Source organism: Procambarus clarkii, chromosome 12 (genome assembly GCF_040958095.1).
Source record: "Procambarus clarkii isolate CNS0578487 chromosome 12, FALCON_Pclarkii_2.0, whole genome shotgun sequence".
Taxonomy (NCBI): Eukaryota; Metazoa; Arthropoda; class Malacostraca; order Decapoda; family Cambaridae; genus Procambarus; species Procambarus clarkii.
Window position 1 is genome coordinate 25,524,149 of NC_091161.1, and position 19,002 is coordinate 25,543,150.

A 19,002-nucleotide genomic window follows, 5' to 3' on the forward strand; every position below is an offset into this window, starting at 1 on the left:
GGCCGTTGCCAGCCGCGAAAGTGGCCTCTGCTGGAGACTTGAGGGTGGGTCTCAGGTTTCCATTCTTTTTGGATGAGGTTTGCTGAAACGGTAGTCAGTGAATGGTTCTGAAGGGTGTTGCTGTGGATGATATAGGCTATCGTTCTTTCCGCGATAAGAGCGCTCACTTGGTAGACGAATGTACTTCTTACCGCGTCATAGTGGTGGGGTGGTACGAGGATCAGGTTTTCTGGCTCTAATACTGCGATTGTTGTGGGATTGAACAGGCCTTGGAGTGTTACAGCACTGATGAACAGAATCTGGAGTCCATTTTCCTCCATGATGACGTCGATGGAAGCAGCATCAGAGTATGCCGTCAAGAGGGCCAGAATCTCGGCCTTGGTGTAGGTTCCTCAGAACCGAACCTTGATTCGGTGGAGCATGGTGATGTTTAACTGGCTCTAGGAGTGAAGAAAGAGCCCAATTCATTCAGCTGACACCCCTTTCATTAGGTTAGTGCCGATGGAAGAAAACTTTCTATCTGGATAGTGCTCTGATCGCCAATTCACATCACTAAAGAAGGCCTTCGTCTCTTCCTGGTATAAAACGCCAGGATGGGAGTGGAGCTGACATTCTAAGAGTGAAGCATGTTGTTGTTGTTTCAGATTTAGCTACTCAGAACAAAGTGTCCATGTAGCACGGGGTATGGTGAGCCCGTAGGAGTGAAGCACTTAGAGAAAAATTATATATAACTGATCCCCCCCCCCCTGTCACCCTTTGTCGTTGCCACGCTTTACTGTGGTCAGGTGAAGATCGACGAATCACGAGCCTGCCTTCATCGCTAAGTAGGTAGTTACAATTTGTAACTACAATATATAAATATGGGTCTAGTTTGTACTGGTCAATGCTAACAAAAAATATTGGGACATTAGTTAATTTGGGAAGACTTGATCAAATTGCGTTCATCAAAACCCCTGCACTTAGCAATATGTTTTGACTCTCCATCCAATTAATATTATGATTAAATTAAACTGACATGTATCTTGAGGCTTATATGATTTAATCATATAAGCCTCAAGATACATGTCAGTTTATATAATCATAATATTAATTGGATGGAGAGTCAAAACATATTGCTAAGTGCAGGGGTTTTGATGAACGCAATTTGATCAAGTCAGCCCAAATTAACCAATGTCCCAATATTTTAATAACAGGAGAACTCGTTTAAAACTAGATAGCTGCTTCCGCAAGTCTGATCTTATCTCATCTGCAGTCGCTAGTAAATCCACTGTTTATGTGAATGAATGTCTGACCAGGTTCAGGCAAAATCTCTTTTTTAAACTGCGTGGCTTCTGCAAAAATTCCCCGACAATTAAACACTGTTTTGTGCGAGATGGTAAAATTATAGCTAGGAGGACTGACACTGGAAAAACCTATTCAATAACCACTGAAGCTCACCTTAATTCTTTCCTCAGTGACTGTGGGATGTCTGCTGTATAGCCTGAATTCAAATTATAATCTCATTTAACTACCTTTGTGTACTTTAGCTCTGCCTTTCCTTTCAAAAGGTTTTAACTTTATTTAAAAAAAAAATAATAAGATTGTCATCTTTATTATTGTCTTTTTTTCTTTTTACTCCCATGTTCCATAGTACACTGGCTTTGCCTGTGTCCTCTAGTATTAACTTCATTATCCAGTGTTCCTGAGTGTATCTCTATTTAAACTACCTCAGTTTGTTTTAGTGTAACTTTAGTATTCAACTATAGTGTACTTATAATAGTATAGTAAGCAAGCTTTTCATTTTATTGATTTCATAATTGCTTTTTTACTTTTTTGGTCATCTATTGTTATTAATTATTCTAGTTAATTTTTTACATTCCTAGTTCCCATTAAGTTTTTTTTTTCTTTTTACTTAAAATTACCATTAAGTTTATATTACTTAAGAATTTTTATTCTACTTTTTTCTTTGTTTTCTATTTTGTAATTTGCCATTCTTACCTTGTTTTCCTTCAATCAGCCTTTTTATGCAGACAAGTATAGACCCAGAACTAAACCTCTTATCCACTATCTATGACAATCATCACTTCAATGATCAAAATTGCAGATATTTTACAGCACATGATGTAAACAATGTATTAACAGATAATCACAATATCTCTGTAATCAACTTGAACGTTAGATCCCTAGGTAAACACTTCGATGATGTTAGTGCCTTGATTGAAACTATTGACAACAAATTCTCTTTTATTATACTTACTGAAACGTTGTTGAAAGAGGATACTACTCAACTCTTTAACATGCCTAACTACCCGGCAATTCAAAACTGTCGTCAAATGCAGAGAGGTGGTGGTACTGCTCTTTACTACCACCAAGAACTAACATGCTTAAAAATAATTAGAACTAAAGACTGCTGTGGGGAGTATATCTTTGCCAGTTTCAGAGTCAAGGGTGCCGAGTTTGTCCTGTCTGTGGGTGCAGTCTATAGAATTCCTAACACTGATGTGTCTGAATTCAATTCAAACCTTAGAAATCTAATACTAGATAACAGACTGAACAAAAACCATCTAATTATCGCAGGGGACTTTAATATTGACCTCTGCGAGCCTGAACACCCTACTGCTGTTAGCTTCCTCAGCTGTATGAATTCCTGCTTCCTCATACCCTTAATCACTAGACCAACTAGAATCACTGATAGTACTGCTACGACTCTAGATCACATCTGGACCAACATAACCTCTCCGCTTACTTCAGGTATAATCACCGATAGCACTACAGACCATTACCCCACATTTCTCTTAACAAACATTATCAAACCACCTCTTGAGTCAAGGGAGTTAAGCTTTAGGCTGCACAATGAAACTGCTTTAAACAATTTTATAACTGCTGCTGATAATGTCAACTGGGAGTCCGAGTTAGGTAACATAGGGGACATCAACCTAGCAGTGCAATCTTTTCTACAAACAACTCTTAGCCTTTATAACACCCACTGTCCTATGCTTACAAAATAAGTCACAAACAAAAGGCTTAACAATCCTTGGCTTACAAAGGGAATACTTAAATTCATTAACAAAAAACACGACCTTGAGAAGAAGTATAGGTTAGGAACCGTCTCCAAAGAATTCTCAAAGAATTACTCGTTATTGCTATCTAAAATAATTAGACGAGCCAAAACTAAATACTATGAAGATAAATTTACCCAAATAAAGAGCAACATTAAAAAAACTTGGAGCTCAATTTCACAAATATTGGGATCAAAGAAGATTTTAAATAACAAACCAACACTCCTGTTCAATAACGTTGGTCAGCATTCAGCCTCTGATTCTGCTATTGAGTTCAATAGGTTCTTCTCTTCCATTGGGTCATCCCTTGCAAATGATATTCCATCTTCCAGTACTGATGTTAATGACTATCTTACAGGTAACTATCCACAGTCTCTGTACCTAAAGCCTACTAATTCCACTAATGTCAATGAGATAATCCTTTCCCTTAAAACCAAGTCTAGTGCCCTCGAGGAGATACCAACTTTAATTTACAAAAAAGCCTCCAGATCTTTAGCCCCTGCTATTGCATTGCTCTTCAACAAGTCACTTGAACTCCAAACCTTTCCAGACATTCTAAAAAAAGTAAGAGTAACCCCTGTCCACAAATGTGGTCATCACACAGATGTTAACAACTACAGACCTATATCAATCCTGCCTAACTTGTCAAAAATATTCGAAAAACTAATCTACAAGCAGCTTTACTCTTTTCTAGCCAAACACAATATACTTAGCTCTTGTCAATATGGCTTCAGACCCAAAAAAAGCACTAACGATGCACTTATTAGTATGATTAACTTGATTCACGCAGCTCTTGATAAAAAGGAGTTCCCTGTTGGGTTATTTGTGGACCTGCGTAAGGCTTTTGACACTGTCAACCACCAGAACCTTCTTCTTAAATTACATCATTATGGAGTCAGAGGACACTCCCTGCAATACCTCAAATCTTATCTTACTGACAGGCTCCAGTATGTTTCTGTGAATAATACAATTTCTCCCACCCTACCCATCAACATTGGTGTTCCTCAGGGCAGCATATTTGGCCCTCTCCTCTTTCTCATCTACATTAATGACCTTCCAAATGCCTCCCAACACTTCAAACCAATTCTATTTGCTGACGACACAACCTTCATTTACTCCAGTCCTGACCCCCTTGCTCTAAATGCCACAGTAAATACTGAGCTAGAGAAAGTCCATCTTTGGCTAACTGCCAACAAACTCACCCTTAACATTGACAAAACGTTTTATATTCTGTTTGGCAATAAATCCTCTAATCATATAAATCTCAAAATAAACAATACCCAAATTTGTAACAAATTAGATGGCAAATTCCTTGGCGTTCTCATCGACCACAAGCTGAATTTCCAGGGACACATTCTAAATATATCAAAAAAAGTTTCAAAAACTGTTGGCATTCTTTCTAAGATCAGATATTATGTACCCCGCCCTGCCCTGGTGACTCTCTATTACTCCCTCATCTATCCATATCTCAACTATGGCATTTGTGCTTGGGGTTCTACTACCCAAAATCATTTACGTCCTCTAATTACTCAACACAAAGCTGCTATTAGGACAATATCCAACTCTGGCCCCAGACATCACTCGGTACCCCTACTCAAATCTCTGAATATGTTAGATATTAAGTCATTGCACATTCTCTCATGTGTATTATACATATATAAAATGCTGAACTGTAATGCCAATCCTGACCTCAAAAGATTCATTGAAGGTTGTAACAGAACCCATGAGTACCACACCAGAAATAAATATAGTTTTGATATTCCTAGAGTACGACTTAATCATACTAGAAATGCTCTTCAAATCAAGGGACCCGGAATGTGGAATGATCTTCCCAACCATGTTACAGACAGTACCTCTCTCAACCAGTTTAAGATAAAAACGAAGCACTACCTAATAAATTCCCTGTAACCTACCTTACCCCTCTGTTGTCAACCCATGTATGTTTTTTTTTTTTTTTCAAAACAACGCTGTTTGAATGTAATTTTCTGTAATAATTTGTAATTGTATTTGTGCTGCTTTTTCAACCATGTTCCCCCTTCTTTTACCTCTATTTTTATTTGTTCTCAACACATTTTATTCTTTTTACCCATTAGTTTTAAGCTTTAGTCATTAATGTTTTTCCTGCCCGAAACGCTTTGCGTAATAGTGGCTTTAGGCATTGTATGTACTAGCTCTATCTATTAACCCAACAAACCTTGTAAAATCTCTTTATGTATGTACCTTACCTAAATAAACATTTATTTATTATTTATTTATTATTTCGGGGCTTAGCGTCCTCGACCAGGCCTCCTTTTTTGTTATACATCCCCAGGAAGCAGCCCGTAGCAGCTGTCTAACTCCCAGGTACCTATTTACTGCTAGGTGAACAGGTACATCGGGGCGATAGAAACTCTTGCCATTTGTTTCCGCCTCCAACGGGGGATCGAACCCGGAACCTCAGGACTGTGAATCCGAAGCGTTGTCCATTCAGCTGTCTGGCTTCGTTACATCCACTTACTCATGAGTCATTTATCAGCTTGCAAATTCTTCACATACTGTCAATGTCTCACTCCATATTACTATTTTAAGTACATTCACATTTTTTGTTTTATATTTCTCATGGAATTCACAAGCCAATCATAAAACCATAAAATTATTATACACTCGCCTATTTTCCTCATAGATACTATTGCTAACTATAGTCCCTTGCACAAGATGGCAAGAGAGGCAGCCAAATAACAAACTCTCATAGCTGATGGAACAAGTTCCAGTTGAGTGAGTAAGGGGGTGTAAGAAACCACCCCTGTCGATGACCTATTTGACCATGTTATGTGGATATAAAAAAATCCATGGATTAATACATGTAGCTTCTCTTCTGGGGAAGAGAGATGGGATCTCTAAATCATCATCAATCAACATGTGGTCAAAATAATTCTTAGTATACAACAGAACAACTGCCGGCCAAGCAATATTAATATGAAATATTGTTGCATCTTTGGTGAAGCAACTTTTGCTTTGGTCTCACACAACAGCTTCAAATGTCTGAAGCAATTCCCATTGAGTAAAACAATCTTCCTAACGTCTACTGGGAAGAAAGGAAGTAGAGCGATAAGGAGATGGCTGAGGAGTCTTGCTGGGGGTCGGTAGAGGATATCTTGTGACTAGAGTCTGGATGATGCGGTTGGACACACCAACCACCAAAGAAAACAAATGCATTTGGCAACCATTGGTGTTAAGCACTGGATCAGCCTCGTTGGCACTGATGATGAAAACAGGAAGTGACAAAGCAAAGAGACATCCACTAATCTACATTGAAGATTGATACATTGTGATAAGTGCCAGGGGAAGGCCAAACCCTATGAAGTACAGCCAGTTCTCATCGATGAAACTTAATCTCTTGATTAGTTCCCAACCCATGTTGAACCATCTGTACTCAAAGGCATAGAGAGCATTAAGCATACACAGGTGAATACCGTTCAGGATCAAATCTACACCCACCAGAGGCACCAGCTTCATCAAGCTAGCCTGTATGACAAAAAGAAACTGGTCAAAGATGGAGATGAGAATCGGCTACAAGTTTACTGATGCTGCTGATTAGGTGAGGACGTCCTTGGCGCTGGCGATATACACTGTGAGCTATGTGTTGGAACCATATGGTGTTAATGATCCTGGAGAGCACGAGGAGTGGCAAGACCCACAATATGTTGAAGATGGTTGTGAGGATGGGCAGCACTAACGGCCACACTGGCCCCCTTCATCCAGGAAGAGCCTCAGCCCCCTGCTTCAGTCCCGGCAGCAGCATGTAGTGGAAGAATGTTACACTGAGGCCGAAAACAGCACCGTTGAGGATGCAACACTGCAATGTAAATGCAATGCATTGTAAGCATATAAATGCAATGCATTGAATTGTTGGGCCCATTCTAATCACACAATGTTGATAAGTGTGAACTCAAAGATTTACTAGTTGGTCAAAGCTTCACACTCCCAATCGTTACAAGGGATCTCTCTCTCTCTCACACACACACACACACACACACACACACACACACACACACACACACACACACACACACATACACACACACACACACACACACACACACACACCCCTCTCCCATACCCACCATGTCCCCCCTCCCGCCTTTCCCCCCATCCCCCCTCCCCCTTCATCCCATACCCTCTCTATCCCTCCTCCCTCACACAATATCCTCCATGTCCCCCCTATCTCATTACCCGATACCCTACCTGTTCCCCCTTTCCTTGAACCCCCACCCCCCACTCCAAAATCTTTTCAGTCCCTGCAAACCACGTCATAGATCTTCACACCCAGGGAACAGCTTTCCCCACCAGTAGAACACTCACCAAGAAGGGGACAAGAAAATGAACAGAAGATAGCTTCAAGGCAATGTACACAAACATAAATGGGATTACAAATAAAACAAGTGAACTCGGAGAATGGGCACTAGAAGAAAACCCAGACATAATAGCACTCACAGAAACAAAGCTAACGAAAACCATAACAAATGCAGTGTTTTCACAGGACTTCTATGTAGTGAGGAAAGAGAGAGAAGGGAGAAGAGGTGGTGGTGTAGCTTTGCTGTTAAGAAAAGGTTGGAGTTTTGAAGAGATGGTTAATCAGAGCTGTGAAGGTTTCAGTGATTACATATCAGGCACCATTGCAGCTGGAGGACAGAAAATTATAGTAGTAGTCATATATAACCCCCCACCGAACGATAGAAGACCCAGACAGAAATATGATAGAATCAACATGGCCACCATCAACATAGAGAACATCTTCTGTGGCAAGCAGGAATGGATCCAGACTACAAGTCACAGGAGACTTGAATCATGGGAAGATAGATTGGGAGAACAGAGACCCACATGGAGGACCAGACACATGGAGAGCTAAGCTGCTGAACATGGCAACAAGAAACTTTCCAAGTCAACACGTCAAGGGATCGACAAGAATGAGAGAGGAGAGGATGAGCTAGCTTTGCTTGATCTGATATTTACCCTAAAATGAGTCGGATATAAGGGAAGGGAAGTTGGAAGCCCCCTTGGGAATGAGGGATTACAGTGTATTGAGCTTTGAGTACCTGCTTGAGCTAGGAATTATCTCCCCAAAAAAGAACTGGGAAACATAGGGCTGGCGTACCGAAAAGGAAAGTATGTGATGAATAAATTCCTAAGGGATATACTATGGGACACAACTCAGAGCTAAGTCCGTACAAGACATTGATGAACTGTCACCCAAAAGTGTCAGGAGGCGGTAAGCAGGTTTATCCCGGTCCGACAGGAAAAAAACGAGAAGCAAACGAAGAATTCGTGGTTTAATAGGGAATGGATGAAAGCAAAGGAGCTGAACAAAAAAGCGTGGAGGAACTTCCAAAATAACAGAACACCAGAAAGTAGAGAGAGATAACAGAGAACCAGGAACGAGTATGTTAGTGTGAGAAGAGCAGCTGAGAAAAGGTATGAAAATGATACAGCTAATAAAGCCATCACAGAACCAAAGCTACTACACAGTCACATCAAGAGGAAAACAACAGGGAAGGAACAGGTGATGAAAATTAGAACGGGTGAGGACAGGTACACAGAGAATGACAGAGGTGTGTGAAGAACTCAACAGGTTCCAGGAGGTCTTTACAATAGAACAAGGAAAGGTCACGGCGCTAGGAGAGGTGGCAGCAAACCAGGCGACCTTGGAAGGGTTCGAAATTACAAGTGATGAGGTCAAGAAGCATCTATTGGAGCTGGACGTGAGAAAAGCTGTTGGGCTGGACGGAATCTCACCATGGGTATTGAAAGTGTGTGCAGGAGCACTTTGTTTGCCACTCTCCATAGTGTATAGTAGGTCAATGGGTACTAATTCTGGAAACGGGAGACCTACCAGAAATATGGAAGACGGCTAATGTAGTCCCAATATACAAAAAGGGTGACAGACAAGAGGCACTGAACTACAGGCCAGTGTCCTTAACTTGTATACCATGCAAGGTGATGGAGAAGATCGTGAGAAAAAACCTAGTAACACATCTGGAGAGAAGGGATTTCGTGACCACCCATCAACATTGGTTCAGGGAAGGTAAATCTTGCATGACGGGCTTAATAGAATTCTACAATCAGGTGACAAAGATTAAGCAAGAAAGAGAAGGATGGGCGGACTGCATTTTTTGGACTGTCGGAAAGCCTTTGACACAGTACCCCATAAAAGTCTGATGCATAAGCTGGAGAAACAGGCAGGAGTAACTAGTAGGGCGCTCCAGTGGATAAGCGAGTACCTAAGCAATAGGAAGCAGAGAGTTAGTGAGGGGTGAGACCTCAGATTGGCGTGAAGTCACCAGTGGAGTCCCAAAAGGCTCTGTACTCGGACCTATCCTGCTTCTGATATACGTAAATGATCTCCCAGAGGGTATGACTCATTCTTCTCAATGTTTGCTGACGACGCCAATATTATGAGGAGGATTAACACAGAGGAGGACATCTTGAGGCTTAAAGAAGACCTGGACAAGCTGAGGAATGGTCGAACAAATGGCTGTTAGAGTTTAACCCAAGCAAATGTAATGTAATGAAGATAGGTGTAGGGAGCAGGAGAAAAGATACAAGGTATAATTTGGGAGATGAAATACTTCCAGAGAGAGAGAGAGACCGAGACAGAGACCTGGGGGATGATATCACGCCAGACATGTCCCTTGAAGCTCATATCAAGAGGATAACATCAACGGCATATGCCAGGTTGGCTAACACAAGAACGGCCTATAGAAACTTGTGCAAGGAGTCTTTCAGAACATTATATATCCCATTATATATCATTATATATCCCAGACATCACTCGGTACCCCTACTCAAATCTCTGAATATGTTAGACATTAAGTCACTGCACATTCTCTCATGTGTATTATACATATATAAATCGCTAAACTATAATGCCAATCCTGATCTCAAAAGCTTCATAGAAGGTTGTAACAGAACCCATGAGCACCACACCAGAAATAAATACAGTTTTGATATTCCTAGAGTACGACTAAATCAAACCAGAAATGCTCTACAAATCAAGGGGCCCAGAATGTGGAATGACCTTCCCAACCATGTTAAAGACTGTACCTCTCTCAACCAGTTTAAGTTAAAAACGAAGCTATACCTAATAAATTCCATGTAACCCACCTTACCCCCCTGTTGTCAACCCATGTATATTTTTTGTTTTTTTGTTTTTCAAATCAACGCTGTTTGTATGTAATTTTCTGTAATAATTTGTAATTGTATTTGTGCTGCTTTTTCAACAATGTTCCCCCCTCTTTTACCTCTATTTTTTATATGTACTCATCACATCTTTTCTTTTTACCCATTAGTTTTAAGCTTTAGTCATTAATGTTTTTCCTGCCCGAAACGCTTTGCGTAATAGTGGCTTTAGGCATTGTATGTACTAGCTCTATCTATAAAGCCAACAAACTTTGTAAATCTCTTTATGTATGTACCTTACCTAAATAAAAATTATTATTATTATTATTACATACGTCAGAACAATCCTGGAGTATGGGGTTCCAGCATGGAGTCCATATCTAGTCAAGCATAAGACTAAACTGGAAAAGGTTCAAAGTTCAGGTACTAGTCTGGTGACAAACCTGAGGGGTATGAGCTATGCGGAGAGACTACGGGAATTAAACCTCGCGTCACTGGGAGACATAAGAGTTAGAGGGGACATGATTACCACATACAAGATTCTCAGAGGAATTGATAGGGTAGATAGACACTTCTTAACACAAGGGGCACACTCACCAGGGGACACATGTGGAAACTGAGTGCCCAAATGAGCCATAGAGATGTTAGAAAGAATTTTTTTCAGTGTCAGGGTAGTAGACAAATGGAATGCATTAGGCAGTGATGTGGTGGAGGCTGACTCCATACACATCTTAAAGTGTAGATATGATAGAGTCCAGTAGGCTCAAGAACCTGTACATTAGTTGATTGACCGTTGAGAGGCGGGACCAAAGAGCCAGAGCTCAACCCCTACAAGCACAACTACGTAAGTACACACACACACTTTATCCTGCTCCCCCAAAAGATCAGATCAGATTTATCCAGATCTCCCCAAAATAAGAACTAGGAAAAAAAGGCTGGCATACCGAAAGGGGAATTATGAGATGAGAATTTCCCTAAGGGAAATGCCTTGGGACACAGATCAGAGCTAGGTCTGTACAAGATATGGACTATGTCTTCCAAAAGTGTCAGGAGGCAGTAAACAGGTTTATCCCGGCCCAGAAGGAAAAATCAGAGAAGCAAAAGAAGAATCCATGGAAGGGCGTGTATGGAATCAAAGGAACTGAACAAAAGGGCATGGAGGTACTTCCAGAATAACAGAAAACCAGAAAGCAGAGAGAGATAGCAGAGAACCAGGAATGAGTATCTTAGGGTAAGAAGAGAAGCAAAGAAAAGTTATGAAAATGATATAGCAAACAAAGTCAAGACCGAACCAAAGCTACTGCAGTCACATCAGGAGGAAAACGGTGAAAGAACAGGTAATTAAGCAAAAGAACAGCTAATGACAAAGGTGTGTAAGAAGAACTCAGCAAGAGGTTCCAGGACGTCTTCACAATAGAACAAGGTGAGGTCACTGCACTAGGAGAGAGGGAAGTAAACCAGGTGGCCTTTGATGGGCTCGAAATTACGAGAGATGAGGTCAAGAGACACTTGCTGGATCTTGATGTTAGAAAGGCTGTTGATCCAGACGGTATCTCGCCATGTGTACTGAAAGAGTGTGCAGAGGTACTGCTTGCCACTCTCCACAGTGTATAGTAGATCACTGGAGACGATCGAGAGAACTACCAGAAATATGGAGGACTGCGAATGTTGTCCCAATATACCCCCCTCACTGTCTGGCTCGTTGTCGCCGTGAGTGGGCTTGGTGGGCAGCTGCTGGAGTGTGATGCTCCATGGGTCAGTCCTCTGACCTTTTGCAGCCTTATACTCCTGCTGCTGCCTTTACCAATTTTGCCAGACCCCTTTTCCATTTCCTTGTTTCATTTCCCCCCCCCCCCCCCTCTTCTCCTATCAAATTGTCATTTCCTGCCAACCATTTGCCTGTTTTGATTATTCTTTCGACCTTCTTTTGTTTTAACGCCCGGGTGTTTGAGGAGGCATACTCTTGCACCCATAGAACTGTAGTACCCAATGTCTCGAGCGAGGGGGACCCTTTTATTGTCAATCCTCCTTTCGTCACTGAACCCGCTCTCGACGGACTCACGGTTCTTAAGGTGGCGTTTGTGGGGCGTATACTCACGACGCACCTCTGGGAGGCCCTGGCAAGATCGGCGATAGCTTCTTGTTGGGTGTCCTGCCTCTAATTGTGGCTCCATGGTGGGTGTGGGGGCACATTCGTGAATGAAAGTTTTCCCTCGTTTTCATGGCTGATAATGTTTCCCTTGTACTTTCTCAGGCTCGTGGGGTGGGCGACCAAGCCCCCGAGTCTGACTGTGTTGGAAGACCAGGCCCTGTCGCCCCTGCTGCATTGAGCCCCGACGACCTGACTACTCCCCTCAGCTCCCCTCCCACCTCTGCGGTAGGGTCGAGTCCCCAGCCCCCAGTGGTGACCACCTCGTCCTCTGGCACGGCATCGTCTCTCATTGTGACTACTGCGCCTTTTACCCCCATGAACTCCCGGGGTTCTCAACTTCCGTTCCCGCCACGGCCGCACTCGTACAATCCCTTCCCGGAATAGTACTTACAATGCCTTGTTTGGTCCCGCTACGTGGGCTAAATACTTTGATCTCCACCATCTGGATTTTACTTCTCCTGAAGATTTCTCCCGCCATAAACACCTTGTTGATTCAGTAGATGCCTCGGTTACTTTTAACTCCACCAGTTACGGTTCGCATGTCGTCGCTGCTGCTCCTCAGGATGCAGCTATTCGCTTAGCCGCTTTGTCCTGCATTGGAGAGACCCCTGTTCGGGTCTCCAAGTACGCTCGGTTAAATGCGTGTATTGGCACTGTTCTCCTTCCACACCATGTGGGAGGAGAACGGTGTTCTCCTCCCACATGGTGTTCGGGACCTCAAAGATTGCCATGAGGATATTAAACATATCCTCGAAGCTCAAGGTCATTCTGTCCTCCAGGTGGACACGTTTACTCGACCCCCCTCGTGGTCGTCGCCGCCAGCCCCGTCGAGTTGTAAAAATCACCTTTGATAGTAGGGCCCTTCCGCCCTCTATTATTTTTGCTGGTGCCAGATGCTCCGTTCAGGAGTACATTCCCTCTCCTAGACTTTGCAATAAGTGTTGGAAGTTCGGGCACGGTGTCCTCAAATGAACCAGTACTGTGTGTCTGTGCCCCTTGTGTGGGGACAATAATCACTCTAAGTCTGAGTGCACTTCTCCCCAGACTCGCTGCGTCAATTGTGGTGAAGCCCACCCTACCTTCTCTCGCTCGTGTATGCACTACAAACTCGAGGAAGCCGTCCTCAACTTGAAGCACAGTGATCGTCTGTCTTTTCCTGAAGTGAGACACAAAGTTCGTCGTCTGACCCCTTTCGCTGGCGTCTCCTGCGCTCGCATGTTGCGTTCTACCTCTCCTCGTCCTTCCCGTCTTCCTCAGTCTCTCTACCGTTTCCAGGCCTTAAACCCGACCACACCCACCACCTCCTCCCCCTATTCCTTTGCCTCCTGTCCCAGATGGTCTCTCCCAGTTCTCCATCTGGGATTTCCCCCCTTCCTACCCAGTCCGCCATATCTCCTTTGTCTTCTTCCCCATCTCCCCCCCCACTCTTTTTTCCCGGCCCTCCCCCCAGTCTCTTGACCCTCCACGCCGCCTGTCTGTCCAGGCTGATATCCATCATCCTCCCAGCAATCTTCGTGTTGTTCGCTCTTGTTCCTCTTCTGCTGAGACCATTGAGTCTGTCGCCCGGTACGTTGTTACTGGAACGCCTGTCTCTTCGAGTCAGAAACGTAAGCCTGGCTCCTCTCCTTCTTCCTCTCCAGCGGGTAAGAAGGTTTCGCTTTCTTCCTCACTCCTTCCCTCTGACTCTGTCACTACATCCCCTCCCATTTCAGTAGTCGAACCCCCTGTCTCTGATATGGAGGTTTCTTCCGCCCCCGATTCCCTCTCTGTTGCTGCCCTTCCTGAGGTGCACTACCCGATTTCTGCCCCGCCCCCCTCCAACTGTCCTTGCCTGCCCCTCTCAGTTGTGCCCTCCTCCTCCGGACCCCGTCAGTTCGCCTCTGGTCTGTTCTCTCGCTCCCTTCCCTCTCTCCTTACTAAGTTTACCCATGCCCCCTAACCCTGATTTTGCTGACCCTGCTCCTGATCCAGACCCTGACCCTGACCCTGATCCTGAGATTCTTTAATAAACTGTGTTCCTCTTTACCTTGCTTTCTTTCTTGTTCTCTGTTACTGTCCTTTCTCTTTAATAATGTCTGTTCTTCAGTGGAATATTCGTGGATTTTATGCCAACTTCCATGAACTCCAACTTCTAATTACACAGTTTACACCACTTTGTGTTTGCCTCCAGGAACCAATGCTTGGTGCTCGTCCTGGTCACTTTCGTGGTTATTCCTTTATTTCTCCCCCCCCCCCCCAGCTCTTGCTGGGGCCCATAACTCTACTGCTCTCTTAATTCGTTCTGATATTCCCTTCGTCCCCCTACTTCTTCCGTCCCCTATCCATTGTTCTGCTGCCTGTGTTTTTGTGGGTAAATGGTATACAGTGTTTCATTTACCTCTCTCCAAATGTCCCTCTTTCCCTTCCTGATCTTAAGCACCTCCTGGACTCCTTGCCAGAGCCGGTGCTCCTTTTGGGTGAGTTCAACTGTCGACATTCCCTCTGGGGTGATATTCTGACAAACACTCGAGGCAGTCTTCTCAAACCGTTCGTCCTCACTTCTTCTCTCTTCTGAATTCTGGTGAGCCCACTCATGTGGACTCACGAACTCGCACCCTTTCCTGTCTTGATCTTTCTCTCTGCTCGTCGTCCCTTTACATAGATTTCATGTGGCAGGTTCTTGATGACCTCCATAACAGTGATCATTTCCCCATCCTCGTTTCCTTTTTCTCTTTCCACCCTCCCCTTTCCTTCCCTAGGTGGCAGTTTGCCAAGGCTGACTGGTGCCTATTCACCCTCCGTGCTACTCTCTCTGACCTCTCTTCTCTGCCTCTTCCTCGCGCCCTCCTCCTTTTTTATGACACAGTCTTCAATGCTGCCCTCAGGTCTATCCCTCGCTCTTCCTCCCGGGGCACACGGAAGAGAGTTCCGTTCCTCGGTAGAATGCGGACTGTGCTCAGGCTGTCCACTGTAAGCGTGCAGCCTGGAAAAACCACCGCCGCCGGCAGACGGCTGATTCTTTTATTCTGTTTCAGAAGGCAAGTGCGGTGGCACGAAGAACCATCAGTACTGCTAAACGTGAGAGTTGGAATTCTTTTGTTTCCACCATTACATCCGATACTCTTCTACCGCAGATCTGGAAGAAGATCCGCAAGATTACGGGCAAGTTCGTTCCAGATGTCTCGCCGGTTCTCCACCTCCATGGGATTCTTGTGGTGGATCCAATGAAGGTCGCGGCCGAACTGGGTTCCCACTTTTCTTCTGTTAGCTCTGGTTCTCATCTTCCTCAATCCTTCCTTCTTTGTAAGCCTGTTCTTGAATCTTATCCTTTAGATTTCCACACTCATCTCCGCCTTCCCTATAACGATCCTTTCTCTCTTTCTGAACTTCAGTCTGCCCTGGCCCTCTGCGGATCTACGACAGCGGGCTCAAATGACGTTCGTTATGAGATGCTTCGCCATCTCCCTCCGTGCACGTTTCAGTATTTACTGAATCTGTATAACCAGGTCTGGGAGTAGTCGTCCGTCCCTGAGGACTGGCTCGATGCCGTTGTATTCCCTGTTCGGAATCCAGGGTCTCTCAGTACGTCCCCTAAGGACTTCCGCCCTATTGCTCTCACGAGTTGTGTTTGCAAGCTGTTTGAGCGTATGGTAAATGTCCGTCTGATGTGGTTTTTGGAACACCATCACCACCTCTCTCCTTCTCAATTTAGTTTTCGCAAGTGCCGCAGCACGACTGATGTCCTGGTGAACTTGGAGGTCTATATTTGTACTGCTTTTGCTGCGAAGACCTCCGTTGTTGCTGTCCTTTTTGACCTGGAAAAGGCTTATGACACGACTTGGAGGTACCATATTCTGTCCCAACTTCGTTCTCTTGGCATTCGTGGTAATCTCGCTCTTTTCCTTCAAAGCTTTCTCTCCTGTCGTACCTTTCGAGTCAGGCTTGGTGCCACTCTCTCTGCCTCTTTTCGGCAGTATGAAGGTGTGCCCCAAGGTAGTGTTCTTAGTACTACTCTTTTTCTGGTTGTCTTCAATGGTCTCCTTTCCTCCCTTCCTTCTGGCATCTTCTCCTCTCTTTATGTTGATGATCTTACTCTTTGCTGTCGAGGTGATGATTCGCCTCTCCTTCAACGGCGGCTTCAACTTGCGATTGATGCCGTGTCATCTTGGACCACCGATCATGGCTTCAAGTTCTCTACTACTAAGACTTGTGCCATGACTTTTACTCGGAAGCGGGTCGTTCTTCGTCCCTCTTCGTCACTTTATGGTCATCCCCTTGAGTACAAAGATTCCACGAAGCTTTTGGGGTTATTCTTTGACACTCGTTTGTCTTGGTCGCCCCATATCTCTTACCTCCGTGTTGAATGCTCTAAGGCCCTTAACCTACTTAAGGTTTTGTCCCATACTTCTTGGGGAGCGGATAGGCGCACGCTCCTATATTTGCATTCCTCTCTCGTCCTGTCTTAGCTCGATTATGGTTGCCCTGTTTCTCCTACTCTTCGTCGTCTTGATCCTTTGCACCATACAGGGTTGCGCCTCAGGTCTGGTGCTTTTCGTTCAACTCCTACCCTCAGCTTGTACGCTGACACTGGCTTTGTCTCTCCAGGATCGCCGTGATCGCTACAGTCTTCGCTATCTTGCGCGATCCTTACAGCATTCTCACTCTCGCCTCTATCGTGCTTTGACTTTTACCCCTCCTGTAGTTCCTGTTCTTCTTCACCACCTTCCTCTTTCTGTCCGTTTGTCTCGCTTACAAGATTCTCTTTCGGTTTGTATTACTAATGTTTCTCCTCGTATTGTTCCCTCCTTGCCCCCGTGGAGGGTCCCCCTTCCCAAATTTTGTACTTCTCTGACCCGCATCACTAAAGCTTTTACCCCTCCTACAGTTCTGAAACGCCTCTTCCTTGAGCACTTTTCTTCTCACTCCCACTCCGTTCCCATCTTCACCGACGGGTCAAAGTCTGCTGACGGTGTGGGCTACTGTTTTTTTTTTCCTGACCACACTTATATGTGTCACCTTCCTCCGGAGGCTAGCATCTTCACGGCAGAACTCTCTGCTATTCTCTATGCTCTTCGTCTCCTGCTTTCCCGGGGGCAATCCTCCTTCGTGTTAGTAGTTGACTCTCATAGTGCCCTCATGGCTTTAGGGTCCTTTAATCCAGTCTACCCTGTGGTCATCGAGACTCAACATTGGCTGTTTCTTATCTCTAGTAAATTTAAGTCGGTTGTGTTTTGCTGGGTTCCCAGCCATGTTGGTGTTTCTTTAAATGAGCGTGCGGATGCTGCTGCTAAGGACGCTATCCGCACTTGTCCCATCTCCCATAAAGGTGTTCCTTATTCCGACTTTTACCCACTTATTCAAGCCTCCATCCTTGCCTGATGGCAGAGTTATTGGTCTTCTGTTATTGGTAACAAACTGTGTACCCTTAAGAGTTGTGTGTCCAGGGGCCTTCCTCTTGAGGCTTCAAGATGACCTATAAAAGCTGAGGGAATGGTCGAACAAATGGTTGTTAGTTAAACCAAAGAAATGTAATGTAATGAAGATAGGTGTAGGGAACAGGTGGCCAGATACCAAGGTATCCTCGAAGTGGAAATTCAAGAGTCGGAGAGAAAAAGACCTGGGGAGTTGATATCACGCCAGACCTGTCCCCAGCAGCCCATATCGAGAGGATAACATCAGTAGCATATGCCAGGATAGCCAACATAAGAACAGCATTTAGAAACTTGTATAAGGAATCATTCAGAACTTTGTATACCACATATGTCAGGCCAGTCCTGGAATATGCAGCCCCAGCATTTAGTCCATATCTAGTCATGGATAAGACTAAACTGGAAAACGTTCAAAGGATTGCAACCAAACTAGTATCCGAGGTGAGAGGTATGAGCCACGAGGAGAGACTACGGGAATTAAACCTCACATCGCTGGAAGACAGAAGAGTTAGGGGGGGGACATGATCACCATATTAAAGATTACCAAGGGAATTGATAGGGTAGACAAAGACAGGCTATTTAACACAAGGGGCACGCGCACTAGAGGACACAGGTGGAAACCGAGTGCCCAAATGAGCCACAGAGATGTTAGAAAAAAAAATTCAGTGTAAGAGTGGTTGACAAATGGAATGCATTAGGAAGTGATGTGGTGGAGGCTGACTCCATACACAGTTTCAAGTATAGATATGATAGAGCCCAATAGGCTCAGGATCCTGTACACCTGTTGATTGACGGTTGAGAGGCAGGACCAAAGAGCCAGAGCTCAATTCAGAGAGCTTGCCAGAGCAATGACAATTAGGGGAATTAGTTGAGTACATACATACATATATATACTGCTGAAGACGGGTGCAAGTTCCTGATTAAAATGGACTTAATCATATTATTTTTTAACCACTAGATTAATATTCAGGTGCTCAAGAACTGGGAAATGTTTAGCTCGTTGTTTAGAGTAACACAAGCGAATCTCTAATTTCCGGTTTAGCTTTGGGAGGTATGATAGCAGTGTTGGAAACATCTAACACCTTATTACTAATATTCAGTACCTTAAACTATTCTTGTACTGTGTAATATAACACTATTAAACAGTAGAGTAGGGAAATTAACATCATTTAATTAACTCATAATAACGCCTCATTTTCCCAGAAATTCTAGTAAAGTGTTGCATTAGATCACACGACAAAAGGGAAAA

The 19,002-nt window shown here is 44.0% G+C and overlaps 1 long non-coding RNA gene and 1 pseudogene across 1 annotated transcript in view; one reads left to right on the forward strand and one right to left on the reverse strand.

Moving 5' to 3' along the window:
* LOC138363888 (uncharacterized) overlaps nt 1–19,002 on the forward strand; it is a 297,587-nt gene that overhangs the window by 176,783 nt on the left and 101,802 nt on the right. The gene's annotated exons all lie outside the window — the stretch shown is intronic.
* On the reverse strand, nt 6,093–6,936 carry LOC138364174 (etoposide-induced protein 2.4 pseudogene; annotated as a pseudogene).